General features: G+C 48.8%; 1 long non-coding RNA gene and 1 other non-coding gene across 2 annotated transcripts; one reads left to right on the top strand and one right to left on the bottom strand.

The window, feature by feature from the left end:
* Positions 1–2147: 2147 nt before the first annotated feature.
* LOC121827654 (uncharacterized) lies at positions 2148–4432 on the bottom strand. Its single transcript, XR_006069972.2, has 2 exons — positions 3445–4432; positions 2148–2604 (listed from the first exon to the last, which is right to left on the bottom strand). It is a non-coding gene; the product is annotated as an uncharacterized LOC121827654 (long non-coding RNA).
* An 18063-nt stretch (positions 4433–22495) lies between these two features.
* On the top strand, positions 22496–22597 carry LOC143272090 (U6 spliceosomal RNA). The gene has a single exon (XR_013049539.1). It is a non-coding gene; the product is annotated as a U6 spliceosomal RNA (small nuclear RNA).
* Positions 22598–23204: the final 607 nt, after the last annotated feature.

The following is a 23204-nucleotide window of genomic DNA, read 5'->3' as shown; positions in this document are numbered from 1 at the left end:
TTGGGGCGTGGGGGGGGGGGTTATTTACGTGGCTGGACTGGCATTTCCTTGGTGTTAGCTACAGGGAAAGTCAGTCCAGCAAACAGATCCTGTAAGGATGACTGGGGCCGCGCTTTCTTCTGGGACCATTTGTTCATACAGATAAAGAACCTCTGAGACCCCATTCCCAAATCCCCCTCCTCCCTCACCCCCCCACCCCCCCATCCTTTGACAGGGCACTAGATCTTCTGCTCACAAGGCGGCACTTGCAGTTGGAAACTGGGCGTCTGCTGGGTTTTTTGAGGCCAAGTACTTGGGGCTGGGTTTCTCGGTCTGAGTTTCTGAGGTTGGGCACTGAAACCTGGGCACTTGTGCCTAGGTGCTTGGACTTGCTGTCTGGGTGAGCAGACCTGTTTCCTGCCCTGACTTCTCCGTGGCCGCCAACGGCACACGGCTTCACATGAATGACGCTGTTGTCTTGCCTGTCTGGCGATCTTCGGAGACGGCAAAGCCAAGAGAAAGCTCTGCCCAGCCTCTTGACGTGCCTTCCTGGGACCCCTTTCCCTCCTAACCAGGAGGCCTGAGTTTCCTAGCCTTCCACCCCTCCCCCCAGCCATCTGCTTGAAGGAAGTGGTTCCTCAGTTCTTCACAGGAAGCCACAGGCCTCTTCTGCTTCAGCAACCTCCAGCTGCTGCTGGCCCAGGCCCCTTTCCAGGCCGGCCTAGTGACGCCTGGTTCCTAGCATCTCCCTCTAACGCCAGCCAAGAAGCCTGTGTGGCGTGTTCCGCTCTTTTTCTTTTTAATCCTTTTGGCCACGTCTGGGGCACAGGCTGTGGACCTGGACCATAGCCCCGATGGCAAAGGGTCCTGGATTGTGGGACTGAGGGCTTGCAAGGGGAGCGCGGGAGGAAGATCCTTCAGAAATCCCGAGGATGATCACTCCGGCGTCCTGGGTTCCTACTGCAGAGCAGAAGCCGAGTCCATCCATTTCAGTCTCGGAAGACAGCGCTGGAGACTGCCCCAGGGAAGGCTTTTAGTAATTGCGGAGCAGCTCAAGGATAATGAGGGTTGAGGTAGAGTCTAGCCCGGGACTATACTGCCACCTGGTGGTCATAGTCGTGCACAGCAGCACGAAATTGTGGGAGCCTTTGGAGGGGCAGATTGTTGAAAGGTACTCGGGCCTGGAAGGCCCTTAAAGAATAAGAAAACTTCTAGACCAAGGGATTTTATGAAAGGTCAGGACTCCTCTAAGTCAGCTGAAATGGTATGCCTGTCGTCCAGCGCCCGAGGAGGCTGACGCAGAATTGTTGAGCCGTGGGGTTCAAGGCCAGCCTGGGCAGCCCAGCAAGATCTTGACTCCCCCCGCCCCCCCCCCAAAAAAAAAGGCAAAGGGCTGGAGAGATGGCTCAGCAGCTGCTGCTGTCCCAGAAGACAGAAGACAGAGGTCCCGTTTAGTGACTCACAGTGACCTGCAACTCCAGCTCCTCCCTCTTCCGGCCTCCATGGACACGGACACACACATTTTTTTTAAATCTTTAAGATAACAAAGATACCAACCACCTCTACAGTCAGCACTTGGGAAGGACATCCTTGATCTAGACGATACTCCACTGACCCCGTTTGACAGACCGGGAAACAGAGGACCAGAGATGAGCTTCACACCATCTTACAGCAAGGCCGTCAGAAACTGGGGTCTAATTTTATTTATTTTTTTTTATACTTGGGATTGAGCCCAGAGCCCGTAGAGTCTAATTTGGGGCTCATCTTAAGATGTGGCTCCGGAGGAAAGAGCTCCCTCCGCCAGTTTCTAGTCACCCCCGTTTGTGACCAAACATGGCATTGCCCAGCACCACCACCACTTCAGTCACCAAAGTTGGCACTACAAGGTGGCTTTTCCCAAAAATAAACTCCACTCCGAGGCACGAGGATCTGAGAAGGCCAGGGGTTACGGAGTGTGTGCTTTGGGCTCAGCAGACACTTTAGAACAGGAAGCCCACGGGGCTGGAGAGATGACTCGGTCACAAGAGCTTTGCACACTTCCAGAGGACCCGGTAGGTTCCTAGCTAGCACCCACGTCAGGGGCTAACAGCTGCCTGTGACTTTAGTTCCAGGGGATCCAACGCGCCTTTCTGGACTCTGAGCGCACGCACACGAACACACACTTAAAATTTTAAATAAAAAAAAAGTTTTATTAAAAAACAACAAAACCCCAACCACTTTAGCGGAGGAAACCCACAGGCTTTATTTAAAGAAAAGGGAATTGGGACTCCAAGAATGCACGGCACTTGTCAGGTCCCAGCCCCGCAGCTGGGCAGGGACTCAGCTGTGGGCCTGTTCGAAGGCCACTTCCAGGGAGAAGTCTAAAAGCCCGTAGATGTCACATGCCCCTCCTGCTGTGTCGTCATGCTGTCTGGTGCTGTGTGAAGGCCATGGCTGAAGTCTGTGAAGGCTGACCAGGGTTCTGGTTGGAAAAGAAATGGGGGTGAAAAGGAGGTGAGCCGGAAGGAAGGGGAAGCCTCGTGGATCCAGTGTGAGCTGCAAGCAGGCAGGAAGTGGGTCTCTCTTGCTGTGGGGTCCTTAGCCCCTGGCTCAGTGCCTGGCGTAGACTGATTACTCAGTAAATGCCTGTGGGAGGGAGGGGAAGAATTAAGTTGCATTCTGGGAGAATACTGTGAGGAGAAGAAGGGCCGGCCATTTTCGGTGTGATTCAGCCTGAGGATTGCTGGGGCCCGGGATTCAGAATACTGGGGACATACACCAGCAACCCTAGTACTCAGGAGGCCAAGGGAAGAGGACAGTCACCAGTTTGTAACCAGCCTGGGATACATAGCAAGACCCTGTCTCAAAAACTAATTAATTACGAGGCTAGAGAGATGCCTCAGAGGTTAAGAGCGTTCAGTTCCCAGAATCCAGCTGTCTGTAACTTCATTTCCAGAGGATCAGACACTCTCTTTAAGCCTCCTCAGCCACTAGGCACACACATGGTACACAGACATACGTGCAGACAAAAACACCCACACACATAAAATAAAAATAAATAAATCTAGCCAGGCAGTGGTGGCACACGCCTTTAATCCCAGCACTCAGGAAGCAGAGGCAGGTGGATCTCTGTGAGTCCGAGGCCAGCCTGGTCTACAGAGTGAGTTTCAGGAGTGCCAGGACTATATAGAGAAACCCTGTCTCAAAAAACCAATATATATATATATATATGTAAAATTTTCAAAGTTAGCCGTGTAGGAGCAGAGCTGCTTTGATGGTGTCCAAGGGAATAAGTGGATGGGGGAGGGCGCTCCAGGAGGGAGGGGACCAAATCTGATGTCCATCTTTGGGAGAAAGGAAGAACTCTGAGCACCTAAGAGCAAAGCCGGGCTCCGCAGTTGGATTTTCCGGTCCCGAGCTCTTCCTTGGCTATCTCCGAGTCTCTCTTACACACCCTCACTTACTGCGGTGGCAGCTGACATTTACCGAGCGCTCGCTGCCTGCCAGGTACCCAGCTCCAGCCTTCCTATGCTGTGCCTCTGCCTCTTCTTCACAGCTGCCAGGCATGCTTCTCTGGGGCCATGCCAGCGGTGGCCAACAGCTGCCATCTGCAGAGATTGGCCCTGGAACAAAGGCAGGGACAAGCAGGACAGGTAGACGACGACGTGACTCCTGAGAGGCACCTGGCTTCAAGTCCCTCCTCACTAGTGCTGTCCTAGCTCCAGACATCTTGAAATCATAGTTCTCGGGAAAGCAGCTTCGACCATTCACAGAGAGCCCTCTCCCAGGGTCCAGGTCTTCCCGGCAGACTTGGCAAGCACTGAACCCACTCAACAAGTGTGCCCAACCAGATGAAAACCATAACATGGTTCTCCGTCTTTAGGGTTGGAAACCACGCCACCCCTGTCCTCTTGGTTATTTGTGTGGTAGTTTTTGAGACAGTCTTGATATGTAGTTCAGGCTGGCCTTGAACTCTGGATCCTCCTGCCTCGGCCTTCCAAGTACTGAGATTACAGGGGTGCGTCACCATGCCTGGATTTGCTGTTACTGTTTGATTTATCAGGGTCTTCTTGACCTTCTGCCTTGGTCTGGGCACTGCGATGTCCCTGGACACTCCTCCCCAACACAGACAAACATGAAATTTGTCAACACAGCTTGGACAGTGCTTCCCTTCCAATTACCCCTCAAGAGGTCCGTGGGCTCCCTGTACAAACCTTCTCCTCTGCCCTGGAGCTTTGTGAGGACAGGGAGGCCTCGCCAAGCCTTCACAAAGTAACTTCTCGTGCATGTACACACACACACACACACACACACACACACACACACACACACACACGGCAGTTTGTATTCTCCATCCAAATAGGGCCACCAAAATGTTTCTTCAGAGACTGGAGACCCGCCTTCTCCACCCCTGCCTAAGCAGAGAGTATGGAGCCAGTCGGTACAAAGTCTGGGTCAGGGCTCAGCTCCTCCCCTCCAGCTTCACCGTATAGGAGGTCAGCGCTGAGGAAGAACTTCAGGGGAGACAACATTCAGAACAGCAAGGGAGAGTTTTCTGTAGGCAGGTGAACTTTAGAAGGACACTCCAGACAGAGAACAGCTTGTGCTCTGGGCCAGAAACAAAATCAGCTGGTTTTGTTCCAGAACTGTGGTTGACGTGAGGAGACATTGAGGGTGGGGGCGTGTGGCTGAGGCAGGCCCCAACCAGGTCTTCCCGGGCTGCTCACTGCCTGGGTGATTCACAGGACACAGTGTCTTCTCATCTAGGTCACTGGAGAGAGCGATAGAGAAGTTCTGGGCTGTGGCTGGAAGAGGAAGGGCAAGGACGGAGGAGAGGGTTCTTGGGAGCCTCTGGTTATTCCTCTCTCTCGTCACCACCCCCTTTGTTTGCAAGGTGCTTGGAGACAGTGTAGCCCCAGAGGATGCTGCTGCGCAGACACCCGAGACAGGTCTCCGGGGCCCTAGAACAGGGCCTGGGAATCTAAATATCTGAAAACCAGTGGTCAGATCCAAGCCTCTGAAATCCAGATGGAGAAGTCAAGGCTCAGAGAGGGCCTTCTGTGAAGTGAATCTCATTTCCAAACTCACAGAGATCCACCTGCCTCTGCCTCCGGAGTGCCGGGATTAAAGGCGTGTGCCACCATGCCTGGCCTTCCTAATACATGTCATTAGCAATGAATGCTGTGGCAGCTGCCTCTGTGGAGACCCCCGTGTAGTGCTGGAGGGTTCAAAATCACAGCATCATTTTATCTCTGTGTGACAGCCCTGTGACGTGTGAGGGGTCACCATCTCACAGCACCAGGGCATTTGCAGCCTTGTCCAATCCAATCCCCAGCCACGGCGCCTCCATCCTTCCCTTCCATCATTTTTGTATGGTTGGTTCGGTTTTTTGTTTTGTTTTTTTAAAGATTTATTTATTATGTATACAGTGTTCTGACTGCAGGCCGGAAGAGGGCACCAGATCTCATTACAGATGGTTGTGAGCCACCAGATAGTTGCTGGGAATTGAACTCAGGACCTCTGGAAGAGCAGCCAGTGCTCTTAACCTCTGAGCCAGCTCTCCAGCCCTTGTTTTGTTTTTTAAGACAATGTCTCACTATGTAGACAAGGCTGGCCTCGAACTCACAGAAACCCACTTGCTTCTGCTTCCAAGTGCTAGCCAGGATTGCAGCCGTGGGCTGCTACACCCAGCTGAGGTGAGAAGGGTCATTCATCCCCATTGTCAGATGAGGACACTAAGGCTTGGTGGGACTTGGCCAATGTCTCCATGAGGCACTAGCCTAAGAGGCTAAAAGCAGGGCTTCTGAATGAGACTGACTGGGTTTGGATGCTGCCGCCGGTTGTGAGTGGTTTCAAGATCTTAGGTAAAACCAAACTATAATGCTGATGCCTGTGAGTGCCAGCCATGAGCTCTGAGGTGGGGCAGCAGAGGGAAGGAACGTGGTGAGGGCCCCAAGTGCCGGAAATCTGTACCCTTTGACCCACCTCTGCTGTGTACCCCAGGGCTCCAGAACCCCAAAGCACTGTCCTCTGAGCTCCCTGACGGGGAGTGCCTGAAGGGGCACTAACACAGTTGAAAGTGTGGGTATTGGAGGAAAACAGGGGCCCTATTATGTGTCTAGTGCTCCCGAATGCTTCTAGAACTAGGGGGTTGGGACCCTCTGATTTTGGAGCGTCTTACCAAAGAAAAGGGACTTTCCCCAGGCACTCGGCTTGATGAGGCCCCACTTGGTGGCCGTAGATTTCACTGGCAAGTGACGACCCGGTAGCAGAACTGTCATTGTAACAAACATTGGAACTGACTGAGCAGGGATTTTTTCCTGGGACCCTGGCTAACTCTGCGCTGCCTCTTGTATGTAATAATCGCACCCCTCCGCCCATGGCAGAAACTTGTCTGAGTCTCTATGGTTGGGATCCCGAATCTCTACCCCCACCAGGGTCTCATCATGTGGCCCTGGCTGGCCTGGAATTCGCTGCCTTTGAGTTGCTGTCCCCCAGTCACTCTGGATCCTTACCCGCCTTCCTTTAGCCACTTGAAGAGGCAGAAAGTACAAGAACGATACCTCCTTTTGCCGCACGGTGGCGCCTTTCAAGGACTTTGCCCCAGGACTGTAAAGTCAGAAGGGGAGACCTGGGGCCTTCAGACCCCTTTGGATCTATTGTTTCTCTTTCTGATTTGATGGTCGGTTGGTGAAAAGAAAAAAGGAAAAAGAAGAGGAGAAGGGGGAGAAGAAGAAGAAAGTAGGATGTTGCAGTAAACTGAGACTAGAACCCTGTCCCTCAGGAGCACCAGCAAGGTCTGTGTCTCCTTCTTTCTCCCTTCCTTCCTTCCTTCCTTCCTTCCTTCCTTCCTTCCTTCCTTCCTTCCTTCCTTTCTTTCTCTTTCATTTTTTGAGACAGGGTTTCTCTGTGTAGCCCTGGCTGTCCTGGATCTCACTCTGTAGCCCAGGCTGGCCTCGAACTCACAGAGATCCACCTGGCTCTGCCTCCAGAGTGCTGGGATCAAAGGTGTGTGCCACCACCGCCCAGCCGTGTCCTTTCTTAAGTTCTGCTCCACCTGGTGGCCATGCGTACAGGTAGCTGGCATACAGTTACAGATGTCTGTTAGCAAAGGCAGGCTTATGCCTGTCATCTCTACACTTAAGAGGCAGGTGGACTGATTACACAGAGTTCTAGGACAGCTTAGGCTACATAGTGACTTCCAGGCCAGCCTGGACTACAAAGTGAGATCTTAGATGATGAGGATGATAAGAATGATGATGACGACGACGATGATGATAACAGCAGCAGTAGTAATAAATAACGGGGGCTGGAGAGATCTCTCGGTGGTTAAGAGCACTTGGGGCTCTTGTAGAGAACCAAGGTTCAATTCCCAGCATCTATACAGTGGCTCTCAATCGTCTGTAACTCCAGCTCCAGGGGATCCAACATCCTCTTTTGACCTCCTCGGGCACCAGGCATACACATGATACACACCCATGCATGCAGGCAAAACACTCGTACACATAAAATGAAATAACTCTAATAAATAAATGACTAAAATGTAATAAAATAAATAAAAACCCATGATGTGGGTAACATTATTGCCAACCATGCATTGCAGATAAGAAAACTGGGCCTTGGAGATTCTAAGTAACAGTTCCAAGGCTTCGCAGTCAACGAGATGAAGAGTCGGGGTTTAAATCCACTACTCACTGGTGCTCACTGCCACACTTGTGACAACCATTTCAGATGGCTTCATCTGTCCTCAAACCTTAGGAAGAGTGGCTTAATCTCCATTAAAAAGCCATTTGTTTGTTTGTTTGTTTGTTTCGGGGTGTGAAGGGGAGCATGTGCCCTGGCACATATATGGAGGTTAGAGGTCAGTTTGCAGGAGTAGGTTCTGTTTCCACCATGTGTACTCTGGGTATCAAGTGAAGTCAGGTTGTCGGGCGTGACCGCAGCCACCCTAATAGCTGAGACTTCTTGACGCCCGTTTCCATCCCGTAGAGGAAGTGACTCGGGGGCAGTGGTGGGGTTAAGGGTACAGAGAGCTGAAATGACATCTCTAAGCTAGGTTTGCGGCTCTCACAGCTTTCCATTCCGTCTGCTAAAAGCCCTACCTTCATATTAGTCACAGCCCAGGGCATGAAAGCAACCCAAGGAGTCTGCCTCCCTAATAGGCATTCAGGCTCACAGGCAGGCAGCGTGGGGGGTGGGGCAGCTCTGCACCCACACTTCCTGCCTCCTGGTTTTACCTTGGAGGAGAGAAGAAAAGCCGCGTGGCTGCCCGGAGCCTGCTGATAGATGGGTGCTGCAGGAGGAAGCGACTTTCTGGCTGGCTGAAGGCTGGCTTTTTATAATCATGTTGGATCCCCTCCACCCTGCCCCAGGCAGCCAATCCCCATCAGAGTTTCCACTTCCTGCACTATGCAGAGTTTTCTGGTCTCTTCTCCAGCATCTGTGCCCTGCCTGCTGGCAGAAGATTGTAATTCAAGCCAGGAACCTTGGGAACAGCCAAGAGTATTCAAAGCATGTCACGCCACTGTGGGAGGCACCGCCCTATTAGGCTTAGTGGAGCTGACCACCAGCTTCCCTTAGGGCGCAGAGACCTTTCAAAAGCTGACCCAGTTAACACTCAAAGCATTTATTGAGCACTTGCTGCATGACAGGGCCTGCATGGAGTGCTCTGTGAATATGAGGCCTTTCCAGCTCCACAATGGTCTGATGAAGTACCATAGCCGTTTATAAACCCTGCAAGGTTTGGGAATGAAGTCACTCCCTTCCATTGTTCTCTCAGGCTGGCTACTTCTGAGTGATAGGTGTGTGGTAAAAATGGTAAGTCCGTGTGCATATGGCCACTGTCACATTCCCCCTGAAATGGGCCCCTGGCTTTAATGAATGGATGAAACAGTGTTTATTTGTTTAATTGCTTATTCAGCAGGGCAGAGTCTCATGCATGCCAGGCTGGCCTTGAACTCCTTTGGTGGCTGAGGATGACCCTGATGTTCCTCCTGCCTCCACTTCCTGAGTGTTGAGAATATAGGTGTGCACACTCGGCCTGGTTTCTTCCTTCATGGCGGTTTCGGGGATCGAACTCGGGTATCAGGTTTGGTGGCAAATACTTTTATCCACTGAGCTATATCTCTGGTTCAGATAGAGCATTCTCGGAAGCCTTTAGATGATGCTATTTACAGAAGCACTGTGGATAATTTTTTTTTTTCCGTGAACATAGCAATTCCTGAAAGTGAGAATTATTACTGACCCCCAAAGTAGAAAGGGTCTGATGTAACCACTATGCCACCAGATGGCTGGCTGTTGTCTCTGGGCAACTCGGCCATATTGCCACCCACTGCTGGAAGATTGGTTCTTCATTGGTCAGCTTCCATAAGATGGAGCCCGAGTTGTGAGCCCATTTTTTAGCCCCATTGTCATCTCCATTGATTCCCCCCCCCCCAAGACAGGGTTTCTCTGTGTAGCTTTGGTGCCGTCCTGGATCTTGCTCTGTAGACCAGGCTGGCCTCGAACTCACAGAGATCCATCTGGCTCTGCCTCCCAAGTGCTGGGATTAAAGGCGTGTGCCACCACCTCCCGGCTCCATTGATATTCTTGACAAAGTCTATGGCAAAGCCAGAGGAGTGAAATGTAGAGGCTAACTGGCATCCATAGGCAGAGACTGGCTGTGAACCTCTGGCCAGTATTCTTGTGCGACAAGGGCCCACATGCTTTGTGCCCAGTCTGTGGGTTCATGCATATGTGCCTACCCACGCTACATTTCCCGGTCTTCCCGTCCTGTTCTGTCCATGCCCTTGACCAACAAGCCGAGACACATGTCGCTGGCTAGGGGTTAGTGTCTGCTTGTTCCCATCCTCTCTTTCCATGAAAAGAGGGTAGAGAAGTATGCTTCCCATTGTTGCACCCCCCAGCAGGATTCTCAGTCTGTAATAGAGTGGTCCATGTCCATCTGACTCACCCACGAACTGGATTCAACTCTCCCCTCCTTTGTCAGTGAGTTGCCAAGAACCCGCCTTGAGGCCACCAGGGTAAGTCAAAGCTAAGTTGTCAAATCCACACAGATGCTAGGGAGCCTGAGTCTCCTGGCATTTAATTTTACCCACACCTTCTGGACCTGACTGGCCCAGCTGTGAATGTAGCATTGCCCTCAAATATTAGGATGCTGCAGGGCCTGTCTGGTGATGTCTAGCTTAGATGTGTACCAATCTGGCATGTAACCATAGACGCTTAGTCACACCTGGAGCACAGTGACACATCTCCCCCTTTGTCCAAATGGACCGCAGTGAGCATGACTGAGCTCCAGAGTTCCAGCAGTCCTTATGGCAGATCTCCTACTTAGCTTCCAGAGACTTCCCACAGAATTGTTACCTCTACAGAGACCCCAAGAAACTCCTACTCACAGGATCTTAAAATCCAAAGTGCGCTGGGCGGTGGTGGCGCACGCCTTTAATCCCAGCACTCAGGAGGCAGAGGTAGGAGGATCTCCGTGAGTTCGAGGCCAGCCTGGGCTACAGAGTGAGTTCCAGGATAGGCTCCAAAACTACACAGAGAAACCCTGTCTCAAAGAAAAAAAAAAAAAATCCCAAGTGCATCGGCATGTCTTATGATCTGAACTGATCTGAACCTCTTAGGCAGCCCTCTCTTGATACAGGTACCACTCAAAACTGGCACCTTCCAGGCCACCTGATAAAATGGAGAACGATTTCTACATGTAAAAGTTCTGCCTCCTGGGCTGGAGAAATGGCTCAGAGGTAAAGAGCACATACTGCTCTTGCATAAAACTCAAGTTCAGTTCCCACCACCCCTATCAGATGGCTCACAACTGGCTATAACTCTAGCTCCAGGGGATCTTACGCCCTCTTCTGGCTTCTGTGAGTACCTACACTCACACACACACACACTTCCTCCATGCACATACACATCATTCAAATTAAAATATATCTTTAAAAAAAAATCTGCCACCAGCCAAGCATGATATCGAATGCCTTTAATCCCAGCACTCAGGAGGCAGAGGCAGGTGGATCTCTGAGTTTGAGGTTAGCCTGGTCTACAGAGTGAGTTCCAGGACAGCCAGGGCTACACAGAGAAACCCTGCCTCAACTTCCACACCCCCAAAATTCTGCCTCCGACTTGGAAAGGAATGCACCAATCACTCTTTCTTTTTTGAAAAAATGGTTTTAGATTCACTTATTTATTTTTGGTTTTTCAAGACAAGTTTTCTCTGTGTAGCCCTGGCTGTCCTGGAACTCACTTTGTAGACCAGGCTGGCCTCGAACTTACAGAGATCTGCCTGCCTCTGCCTCCCGAATGCTGGGATTAAAAGTGTGGGCCACCACTACCTGGCTAGATTCATTTATTTTTTATGTGCATGAGTGTCTTTTAGCCCCCTTGGAGGCAGAGTCTAAGTATGTCACCCAGGTGAGCCTTGAACTTGCAGCCCTCCTCTGTAAGCATCCTTCAGCACGGCTTCTGTCCTAATCATTTTTGTATGTCTAGACACTGTGACCAAGGCAACTCATAGAAGAGTTCAACTAGGGCTTACAGTTTCAGGGGGTTAGAGTCTCTGACCACCATGGTGCGAGCCATGGCAGCAGCCAGGCAGGCATGGCCCTGGAGCAGTAGATGAGAGCTTACATCTTAATCCACAAGCACAAGGCAGAGATATTCTAGCTAACTGGGTATTGTGCGGGCTTTTGAAACCCCCGAGTCAATGACACACCTCCTCCAGCAAGGCCACACCTCCTAACCTTTCCCGAATAGTTCACCAGCTGGGGACCCAGCATTCCAATCTATGAGCCAACGGGGGCCGTTCTCGTTCACAGCACAGCGTCTGTGTTTTCACAGACCTGGACAGTTCCGACTGTTCTTTTTCCAATCACAGTGACCCTAGCGCTGGCGGAACAGGGTGCCATTTGTTGTCTATAAACGTGGGGCAGCTGCATGTGGTGGCTCAGGTTTGTAATCCCAGCCCTTGGGAGGCGTAAGCAGGAGGACTTCAAATTGGAGGATGGCCTGAGTGACACAGGGAGCACCTATCAAAAGAGGGAGGGTGGGGAGGGGTGGGGTGTAGCTCAGTTGATAGAGTACTTGTACAAAGTACATGTATGAAGGCCTGGATTTGATCCTTAGCAGGAAATAAAGCAGCTGTGGTACATGTGCTTATGATCCCAGCACCCAGGAGGTATAGACAGAAGGACTAGAAATCAAAATTATCTTCCGATTCATAGGGAGTTTGAGGCCAGCCCAGGCTAGCCATCCTATTTTTTTAAAAACTGGAGCTGAGCATGGTGACACACACCTTTAATTCCAGCATTGTGAGGCAGAGGAAGGAGGATTTCTCTGAGTTCGAGGCCAGCCTGGTCTACAGAGTGAATTCCAGGACAGCCAGGGCTACACAGGGAAACCCTGCCTCAAAAAGACAAAAGCAAACAAAAAAACCAACCAACCAAAAAACCAACAAAGATCCTTGGGGCTTAGTTCTTTGGCCGCACAAAGCCTGCCATCTGGTTCAGTTGGTGTTTGGGGAGCTGAAGTGTCCAAGATGTCCTGCTCCTTGAATAAATGGTGTCTCTGCTGGGACAGGTGCAAGATGGGAGCGTGTCTCTGCATGGCTAGCTCCCACCTCCCTCACTGTAGTGCCCAAGCTCAAGTGGATTTCCTCCATGGTGCCAATCCTCCTAAAAGCTCGCCTGGAACTGGAACGCCATTGTGTCTATTGCCTTTTGTTGGTGAGGGCAAGTCATAAGGCCAATCCAGACACAAGGACAAGGAGAAATAGTCTCTAAAGCTCCATCGCTCTATATCACTAGTATTCATCTCTCTCTCTCTCTCTCTCTCTCTCTCTCTCTCTCTCTCTCTCTCTCTGTGTGTGTGTGTGTGTGTGTGTGTGTGTCTACATGTGCATGGGTGTGCTTATCTAAGCACACATGGAGATTAAAGGTTGGTGTTGAGATAGTCCCTTTTTCTCAGAGGTGGAATGGCAAACTGAGGATTGAACCTAGGACTTCACACATTCAAGCCAAGTCCTGTACCACTGAGCTACATCCTGGCCCTAGAGGACATCTCTTGGTGTGGGTGTAGCATGTGCACAGAAGAGAAGGACTTGGCCATCTTTGCAAAGTATCTGTGAGAGGCCAGGCCTAGACTGTCGTGGAATACTCCTTTACACTGTGAAGACATGTCAGTGTGATTGGTTTAATACAGAGCTGAATGGCCACTAGATAGGCAGGAAGAGGTTAGGCGGGACTTCTGGGGACAGAGAGGACTCGGAGAGGAAGAAAAGTGGGGTTGCCAGCCAGATGCAGAGAAAGCAGCGTAAGCAGTATGGAGAGATGAAGTAACAAGCTACGTGGCAGAACGTTGGTTAAAATAAATGAGTTAATTTAAATTATAAGAGTGAGTGGGACAAGCCTAAGCTAAGGTCAAACTTTCATAATTAATAATAAGTCTCAGTGTTGCTATTTGGGAGCTGGCAGTACAGAGAAAGCCTTGATACATATGGTGTCCAATGTGGGGGCTTGAATATCCAAACATAGGACCCGAGAAAGCTAAGGAAAGTTCTGGATAAAGAGCCTGATGTAGGGATGGCCCAGAGGTTAATGAGCACTGGCTGCTCTTCCAGAGGTTCTGAGTTCAATTCCCAGCAACCACATGGTGGCTCACAGCCATCTGTAATGAGATCTCGTGCCCTCTTGTGGTGTGCAGGGATACATGCAGACAGAACACTATATACATTTTTTAAAAAAAGGATTTTAAAGAGCCTGATGTAGCTTCCTAGTCCTGCACTCTCTCAGGCAGGCTAGTGCTCCCCGGCATACAGAGGTGTGGCTACCAGCTGCTGTCTGTGGGCTGGAGCCAGCCTCGAGTGCCAGGCACTGAGCTGAGTCATGTGGTCTCTGACATGGCAGTTTGAAATTTGTCTCACATAGTCAGAGAATACTGCAGATGCTTAGTAAAGCCAGGTCCAGACAGAGAACAATCTCTAAAAAGGCACAGGATGTTTTAAAATGTGCTTAGATGCTGAAGAAAAAAGAAAATGGATATAGACAGTCATAGAAAAGTAGTTTAAAAATAATAGTAGGGGCTGGAGAGATGGCTCAGGGGTTAAGAGCACTGGCTGCTCTCCCAGAAGTCCTGAGTTCAGTTCCCAGCAACCACATGGTGGCTCACAACCACCTGTAATGAGATCTGGTGCCCTTGTCTGGCCTGCAGGGATACAAGCAGGCAGAATACTATATACATAATAAATAAATGATCTTTAAAAAAATAATAGTAAAGTTTTTTTTTCTTTTCTTTTTTTTTTTTTTTTTTTGGTTTTTTTGAGACAGAGTTTCTCTGTGTAGCTTTGCACCTTTCCTGAAACTCACTCTGTAGCCCAGGCTGGTCTTGAACTCACAGAGATCTGCCTGCCTCTGCCTTTCAAGTGCTGGGATTAAAGGCACCCGGTGTAGAGTAAAGTCTTTAAAGAGAGTAAAATAATATTTTTAAAAATCCACTTAAAGATGGGAAATACACAGGGCATCTGGATCCTATATGGTGCTTTATTGACTTCGAATTTTTTGAATGCTATGAACAGACAACAGCTGCTAAGAGAGATTGGATTGTGGAAGGGACTGCTGAATTAAACCAGCCTAGATACTTTAGGGATGTCGTGGCTTCAAAATGGAAGTGACAATGTGTTGCATTGGGGGAGAGGTTGTGCTTTTGTTTCCACAGGAACTGAAAAGCTATGGATTCCTTCAAAGTTAATCGAGATCAGATTTGATCAGGGGAGACCTCCGACATCAGGGAAAAAGCCAAGAAAGACTACAAGACAGGTGATGTATAAACTGATCCCCTGACATAGGAACAGCTTTAAGACTGGATGAGACACAATAAATCTTGTTGGCTGCAGAGTCCTCATGTCTTATTATTACATGCTGTACTCTCATATGGAATGGATAGAGGTTTGTATTACGGTCTGGTTATAGAGTCCAAATAGACTTATAAAGTTAACAGATGCCTTTTACCTGCTCAAACATAAAACAAAAAATCATCTTTAGCTGACATATACACCATACATTCCATACTGTGCTAATACAGATATATATGTTACCTTTAAAAATGTGTGTGTTTTCAGAAAAAAAGGACCAGGCACCAGTAAAGACAAGTAGCCCAGGTGATCCGGCCTCTCAGAATGCCTCTGGCGCAGTTTCCTCAGAATTCTGCTTGCAGAACATCTTCAAAGTTCCTACCTGAGATGATCCAGCCTCACAGACTACTCTTGCCAGGACTTCAGACAAGCCCTGCATTTTCCCATTATGCAGAGACTGGACAACAAATGATACAGCTAGCTCTCCCAGTACCTGACCATTGTCTCAATTTTCTCAGGGTCCCCTAAAGATTCCATTGCCCTCAAACAGCAGGAAGCAATTTTAAGGACATGATGCCCACATCCCCAAGATGTGGGATAGGTAGGTTTTGGTTGCTCACGGATGTTTGTCATCATTTACAGGAGTTGGTTACAAGTTGTTATTGGTCACGGTCAGGGAGGAAACTAAACAAAGGAGATTAGATTCAGGAATCTGATTCTGAAAAGACAAAGGGGGATCAGAAATGATAGGATAAAAGGGTAGATTATTGTATCTACTTTCAAACTAAAAAAGCAACTATTAATCTCAAATATTTTACATTGGTATGGATTTTTTTTTTTTTCGAGACATGGTTTCTCTGTGTAGCTTTGCACCTGGATTTTTGTATATTGATACAAATTTGAGGTTATTTTTGTTATACTGTATATATGTTTCTACCCTTGTTTAAGATATTTTTGTACCCGGGCGGTGGTGGCTCACGCCTTTAATCCCAGCACTCAGGAGGCAGAGGAAGGCAGATCTCTGTGAGTTTGAGGCCAGCCTAGTCTCCAAAGCGAGATCCAGGAAAGGCACAAAGCTACACAGAGAAACCCTGTCTTGAAAAACAAAACAAAACAAAACAAAACAAAACAAAACAAAACAAAACAAAACAAAAAAGATATTTTTGTATATTGTTACAAATTTAAGGTTTTTTTGTTATACTGTATTATGTATTTCTATTTATTGTTTAAGATATTGTATCTATGCAGCTCATTTAAAATGTAATGTAAAATTCTAGTCCTTAAAAGCTATTTAGGATATTAAGAAATACAGGTTAGTAGTTAGTCATCTATAACAATCAAACTTATAATCTTGCTAGGTATATTTTTAAGGTCAATCAGAGACATATTTTAAATAGATAGATGTCTTCAAACACTTCAGAGACTTACAGAATATGGCATTTTAATTTTTTTTTTCCAGAGACAGGGTTTTTCTGTGTAACAGTCCTGGCTGTCCTGAAACTCACTCTGTAGACCAGGCTGGCCTCACAGAGATCTGCCTGCCTCTGTCTCCTGAGTGCTGGGAGTAAAGGTGTGCACCACTATCACAGGGCACATTTTAATGTTTTAAGAACATAAGGCTTTTCTTGACAGTGAGACACATCTGCCCCTGGCAGCACCTATTTACTTCAAAAGAGGATGATGGGCATCGAAGAGCCTCCATATGGAGTTTGCTTTCATTTGTGGCAAAGTTAGGCACTGGGCAAAGAAATTATGCTTGCTTCAACTGCTGACAGTGTGCTATCCAAATTAAACAAGCAGGACACACAAAAAAAAGGTGACTGCTGAACTTTGCCAAGAGGTAGGGCAGTCCTTCAAAATTCCTACTTCACTAAAAAATCTGCCATATATTTCTAGGCCTGTAGGCTGAAGATGGATGCCCCCCCGTGTTAGAGAGGAACCTTGGGCAACTGTCCAGGTAGCCAGCTGTCTCTCTTGTTCCTTAGTTTTGGACGTTACTTGCTTTGCACTTCCTGTTTACTCAGGTAATATTATATCCTTCTTGGGTTGAAGATTAGATAGTTCTCCTTAGTTATGACAGAAAGTGATTTAGGTACAAAACTTTGGACTCAACAGTTCCTCTTTTTTTTTGTCTCAATAATAAGAAAAGGTTTTAACTCGAACATAATAAAACTATAAATAATAAGAACAATTATCATGTAAGAATTACATTCACGCCAGGTGGTGGTGGTGGCGGCGGCGGCGGCGGCGGCGGCGGCGGCGGCGGCGGCGGCGGCGCACGCCTTTAATCCCAGCACTTGGGAAGCAGAGCCAGGTGGATCTCTGTGAGTTCGAGGCCAGCCTGGTCTACAAGATCCAGGACAGGCACCAAGAGAAACCCTGTCTCAAACAAACAAACAAAAAAAACAAACAAACAAAAAAAACGTTTGCAAGAAAGTTGAATCACTGAAGGTGAGTGGTCCCAGTAGATGCCTTCCCTCAGACCTTATCTTAGTCTTATCTGTGCTTAAGGTCTTAATCTGCTTAACTCATAAGTTGCTAGGAACCCAGTTATTTGAATGTGGCAGAAATAGATCTGAAGAAAGACAAATGGCCCCTGCTTTGCACAAGACCACTGTGTACTCTGGGAGAAGAGGAAACTGCTTTTCCCTGGAAATAGGGGAGGAGCTGCCTCTACCACCTGGAAACCAGGAGCCTGAGAGACTTAGGTTTGCCCATGTCAATGTCCTTATTTGTAACCTCAAGGTAAACATTCCCTACTTAAATGTGGCCTTGGAAATGGAAGACCGCAGAGAAAGTCTATTCAGAGTCCTCTGAAGCTACTACAGAGGCCTTTATCAGGAAAAGATTGAGTAATTAGGAGGCCTAGCGGGGTGGTGGTGGTGCACGCTTTTAATCCCAGCACTTAGGAGGCAGGTGGATCTTTGTGAGTCTCAGGCCAGCTTGGTCTACAGAGCGAGTTACAGGATAGCCAGAGCTACACAGAAAGACCCTGTCTTGGGGAAAAAAAAAAAAGATGCCCACTGAAGGTCAAGGCTATTCTCATTCCTACCGTCAACTATGAGGTACTTGTTTGCTTCCAAATTGCTTTTCACAACCCTCAAATCACACCCTGAAGGTCTCTTTTGATGCTAAATGTCAGCCTAGGTCCCCAGGAAGCAGACCCTGAGCTCAAAGGTGTATCTGAATGCTTTCTGGAAGCCGCAACCCTTAGGTAGCAACTCTGCACTTTGGGACTGTTAGCTCATTTCACTGGGCTGTTGCCAGGGAAACCAGTACCTCACAGGTTCAGTTGGGTCAAAATCCAGTGCTGGAGCTGCTTTTTTCGGTCCCCATTGTCACAGGCTTAACAAAAGTTCTTGACCAACTCTAACACTTGACTCCCAGTAAGGCCTGAGATAGCCTGTGCTGCTTGGCACCAAGGCAGCCATGCTGGATGCTGAGGCCTTGGACTGAGAGGTGTCTCTGCCGAGTCGGAGCCAAATGCGTGGTGCTTGTCTATAATCCTAACACTAGGAGGGCTGAGACGGGAGGATTGCTGAGAGTTGGAGGATAGCCTGGGCTCCACGGTAAATTCAGGCCAACCTGGAATCCATAGCGGGATCCTGTCACAAACAAACAGCACAAACAAACAAACAAACAAACAAACAAACAAACAAACCGAAGCCTGCGTTAGTCTAGGGATGGACTTGAGCAGTTACTTATCATCTGGTAGGAGACTGGGATCCAGGGAGGCGGCTCGGTTAGTAAAGTGCTCCCTGTGCAAGCATAAGGACCTGAGTTCAAATCCCCAGGACCCATGTGAAAAGCTGGGCGCCGTAGCAGACCTGTAATCCTGCCCTGGGGATGTGAGGACAGACAGGAAGACCCTGGGGCTCACTGGCCTGCCAGTCCATGGAGCTCCAGGCTCAGGAAGGACTCTTCCTAAAAACTAACAAAAGCAATTTAGGGAAGAAAGAGTTTGCTGGGGGCTTATAGTTCAGAGGGTGAGTCCTCGGCCATCACGGTGGGCAGCATGGCAGCAGGTGCATTGGGCTGCAAGAATATATTATAGAGATTCAGCTGTGTATTAAAGCTATACCTAGAAAAGTCAAGAAGTATTTGGTGTTATTTAGCTTTTAATATATATCAGCTGTCTTCCTCTATGAGATTCTTGTGCGCCCATATACTATTAGGCCATATGATGACAAACAGTTTAGTTTCTCAGACCTGCTGCTGATCCACTAGGTAACATCCCTGCAGGGCCTAGGAGGCAGGCCGGCTGTAGATACATAGCTTTGTTTCTTGTGCAAATGAAGCTCAGACCATCCTCTTCCTTCTGGCCTAGTAGCAGGGCAGAGCGGTTGAATCAGGACAATAGGGCTTTTTGCATAACCAGGCGCGGTAAGACTGGAGCGGAACTCCTGGCCCAGGCAGAGTTGTGTGGCCAGGGAGAAGAGAAGGAGGCAGAGTTTCTCAGAGCCAGGGGTAAGGAGGAAGGAAGGAAAGATGGAGGATGAAGGAACAGAGGACGGAGATGAGGTCGAAAGCACAGGAGCTTAGTTAGGACTATGACAGGCAGGCCCAACAGGCACAGAGAGGAGCTGAGTGTGAGGGTGGAGCTGAAGCTGTGTGCATAGAATTTTGTCTTAGAGAAATAAGCGCATGAAAGAGCATGGTGTACATAGATTATTTTCCCTCAGACAACCTGCCAGATGTAGCGACTTCCCCAGCACCCTGGGAGGGATTCCCTCAGGGCAGGCCCTTGGTAAAATTCCCTTAAGCAGGCAGGCAGGCATGGTGCTGGAGCTCACATCTTGATCCACAGACAGGAGGCAGAGACACTAGAAATGGCATGGCCTTTGGAAACGACAAAACCCACCCCCCAGTAGCATGGCATACCTCCTCCAGATTCTATAAAGGAGCCCTCCAAGCCCACAGTGAAAACCAAAGGACCCCTTTAATCCCAGCACTCGGAAGGCAGAGGAAAGCAGATCTCTGTGAGTTTGAGGCCAGCCTGGTCTACAGGGTGAGTTCCAGGACAGCCAGGGCTACACAGAGGAAACCTTGTCTTTGGGGAAATGGGCAAAGGAGTACAGTTGTTTCTCCAAAGAAGATATTCAAATGACCAAGCAGGAAACCCACCAAAAAGATGTCCATATTATGTGAGTATTAGGTGAATGTAAATAAAATCACAATGCCACACAACTTCACAATAAAGTAGGTATTATCAATGTAAGGATTGTGTCCTTAATTGCATCATCAGCCTGGGACGGCGACCCAACCTCAAAAGTGGGTGGGCCCTCTGTGTCCCCTCTCTTTCCTTTCCGCTCCTTCCTTCCATCTGGACCTCCTTCTTCTCTTTTCTCTCTCTCTCTCCCTCTCCCTCTCCCTCTCCCCCCTCCCAATAAAGCTCTAAAAAGGTAACTATGGCTCGTTGCCGCCAGCAGAGAGCAGCAGTGCCATTTAACCAACATTGGTGCCGTTCAGACTCGGATACACCACCAAACACCGAGGACCTGCTGTGACCGCTTCCTCCTCCATCCAGCGAGACCATGCGCATCCCTTGCCGCCTCTGCTGGACCCCCATACAACTACCACTACTGATACCGCCATGATTCTTCACAGTGAGTCTGCCGTTCTCGCAGCTGTAGTCTGAGCTATATTCTTTGTGATGGACACCCCGGGGTTGTCCTCGGGCTGTGCTGACAAGGGCAGGTACATTTTCGCTCCTGACAAGGAGGTCAATGGTGTCTAGGGTTCAACGGTGGACCAACTGCAGTACAGCCGAGCCCTCACCTTCCCCTGACGAAGAGGAATGGTGACTTGAGCTGATTCATGGATCTCTCTCTACTCTTTGGGGACGCCCAAGATTGTAGTCTGATCCCAGTTTGTTATTTTAATTTTTTATTTTTCTCTCGGCTACAGCCATGAGACAAAGGGGCGGATACATTTACCACTTACATTGGCAGACAGGGGTGGGCACCAGAAAACCTGGCCACATAACAGTGTCGCGGGAACCTCTGCCAGCGAACGGGCAAATAAGAGTTACTTTATCTCCAAGCTTTCTGCTAAAGCTCTAAACCCTTCTCCTTCCCCATTTCTGCCTCTGCCGCGTGCAACCTTTTCTGTCTGACTTCCGCCGGCAGTGGGCGGGCTCAAGTGGGCGGGCTTGGGCTGTTTCTATGACTGGCCCTAACTCACCTTAACTCTGCCCACTCATTCTCACGTGCATACAGACAGGGCCCTGATCTCTGCCTTGTCCCTAATTCCAAGAAATAAGTTCTCATGCACCACAAGCTTTTCTCTTCCCAGTTCCCTCTTCTAACTCACTGTTCAGCCAATGGTTCAGGACCACCACAGAACCAGAGTCCAGAGAGATCATCAACATCTTGTCAAACAGAAAGTTCCCAGCCGCAGCCAAGAGGGGTACATATCTCTAGAGCAAACGGATGACAAACAGCATCCCACAATGTATGTCTACCTCAGAAGACTCCCCCAAAAGCCAACCGACATCCAATTGTCAGCTGGAAGCAGTTTTTGAGAGGAAGGACGCCACTATTCCCATCTACCTGCTTTTTTATAACAAGTGAAAGTCTGGGATGTAAGGATTCGGTCCTTAATTGCGTCATCAGCCTGGGATGGAGTCCCCTCTCTTTCCTTTCCGTTCCTTCCTTCCGTCTGTCCTCTCTCTCCCTCTCTATCTCCCCGCCTCTCTCCCTCCCTCTCTCTCTTTCTCTGCCCCCCAATAAAGCTCTAAAAAGGTAACCATGGCTTGTGACTCTTCCGACCAGCACTCTCTTCTGCCAGCATGGCCCAGCCAGCCACGAGCAGCGCGCCATTTAACCAACAATCAAGGCAGAGGGAGGAAGGAAGGAATAAATATAAGGAGGTATGCTAGTAGGGATGTAAGAAAGACACAACGGCCGGGTGGCAGTGGCACACACCTTTAATCCCATCATTCAGGAGGCAGAGGCAGGGGGATCACTGTGAGTTCGTGGCCAGTCTGATCTAAAGAATGAATTCCGGGACAGGCTCCAAAGCTACACAGAGAAACCCTGTTATGAAAAACCAAACCAACAAACAAAAAACCAAAAAAACCAAAGGACACCCCCCCAAAAAACAACAACAACAACAACAAAAAACCAAAAACAATGACACAACAACTATGTAAAACAGTCTGACGTTCCTCCAAAAGGCACACGTGGGATCCGGCAAGATGGCTCAGTGGGTACAGTGCTTGCCCTGAAGGCCTGACAACTGGAGTTTGATCCCCAGAACCCAGTGGAACAGACTTCTGAAGGTTGTCCTCTGACCTCCGTACAAATGCCGTGAACCACCCAGACACACAGCAATCATAAAGAAAATAAATCCAGCTGGGCATGGTGGCACTTTAATCTTAGCACTCAGGAGGCAGAGGCAGGAGGATCTCTGTGAGTTTGAGGCTAGCCTGGACTACAGAGCGAGATCCAGGATAGTCAGAGCTATACAGAAAAACTGTTTTAATAAACAAACAAATAAACAATTAATTAAATGTAAAGTTCACACCACACACACACACACACACACACACACACACACACACACACACACGACACACAAACTAGGCCCAACTCTGCAATCCCAGGACCTGGGAGGCCAAGGCAGGAGGACTGGGAGTTCAAAGCCCACCCTAGATACTTGGGGAAATCCTACTTCCAGAAAGAAAACTGCTTGCTTTAGGGGTACATTTACTAAAAGTGAAGGGATACGAGAAGACTGGAATGGCCCTCACCCAAGGAAGACCCACAAATTCAAGAAGCATTTGTGTTTTTAAAAAACTGAAGGTTGGGTGTAGTGGTTCACACGCAGGAGGCAGAGGCAGGTGGATCTCTGTGAGTTTGAGGCCAGCCTGGTCTACATAGCATGTTTCAGGCCAGCCAGAGTTCTACAGTCTGACTATGTCTCAAACAAACAAACAAACAAAAAACAAAAACAAAAAAAACTGAAAGAATTTCAGACTTAAACACAACATAGCAGCATTACTCACAGTCACCAGAAGGTGGTGCTGTCGTCAAATGTGTTCCCTCCAAAGGTCAGGCGTTGAAACCATTACCCAGGAGCTAGTATTAAGATGGGTCATGGTTAAGAGGCCATCAGGTCCTGAGGGCTCCCTTCTCTTCGTCTGAATTAAGGGTCTTCTGAAAGAGGCTTCAGCTCTCTGATGCCCTTTGACCTTCTGCTGTGTGATGCCACAGTATTCCTCCTGTCTAGAGAATGCAGCAGCCAAGGGTACAGCCTTCATCAGAGAACCAAGGTCTTCATCTTTGGTGACACCAGTTTCTGTTTGTTTATTCGTTTTTGTTTTTGTTTTTTTGAGACAGGATTTCTCTGTGTAGCCTTGGCTGTCCTAGAACTCACTCTGTAGACCAGGTTGGCCTCA

Source organism: Peromyscus maniculatus, chromosome 2 (assembly GCF_049852395.1).
Source record: "Peromyscus maniculatus bairdii isolate BWxNUB_F1_BW_parent chromosome 2, HU_Pman_BW_mat_3.1, whole genome shotgun sequence".
Taxonomy (NCBI): Eukaryota; Metazoa; Chordata; class Mammalia; order Rodentia; family Cricetidae; genus Peromyscus; species Peromyscus maniculatus.
The sequence above is the reverse complement of the archived record's forward strand: the minus strand, read 5'-3'. Positions and strand labels throughout refer to the sequence as shown.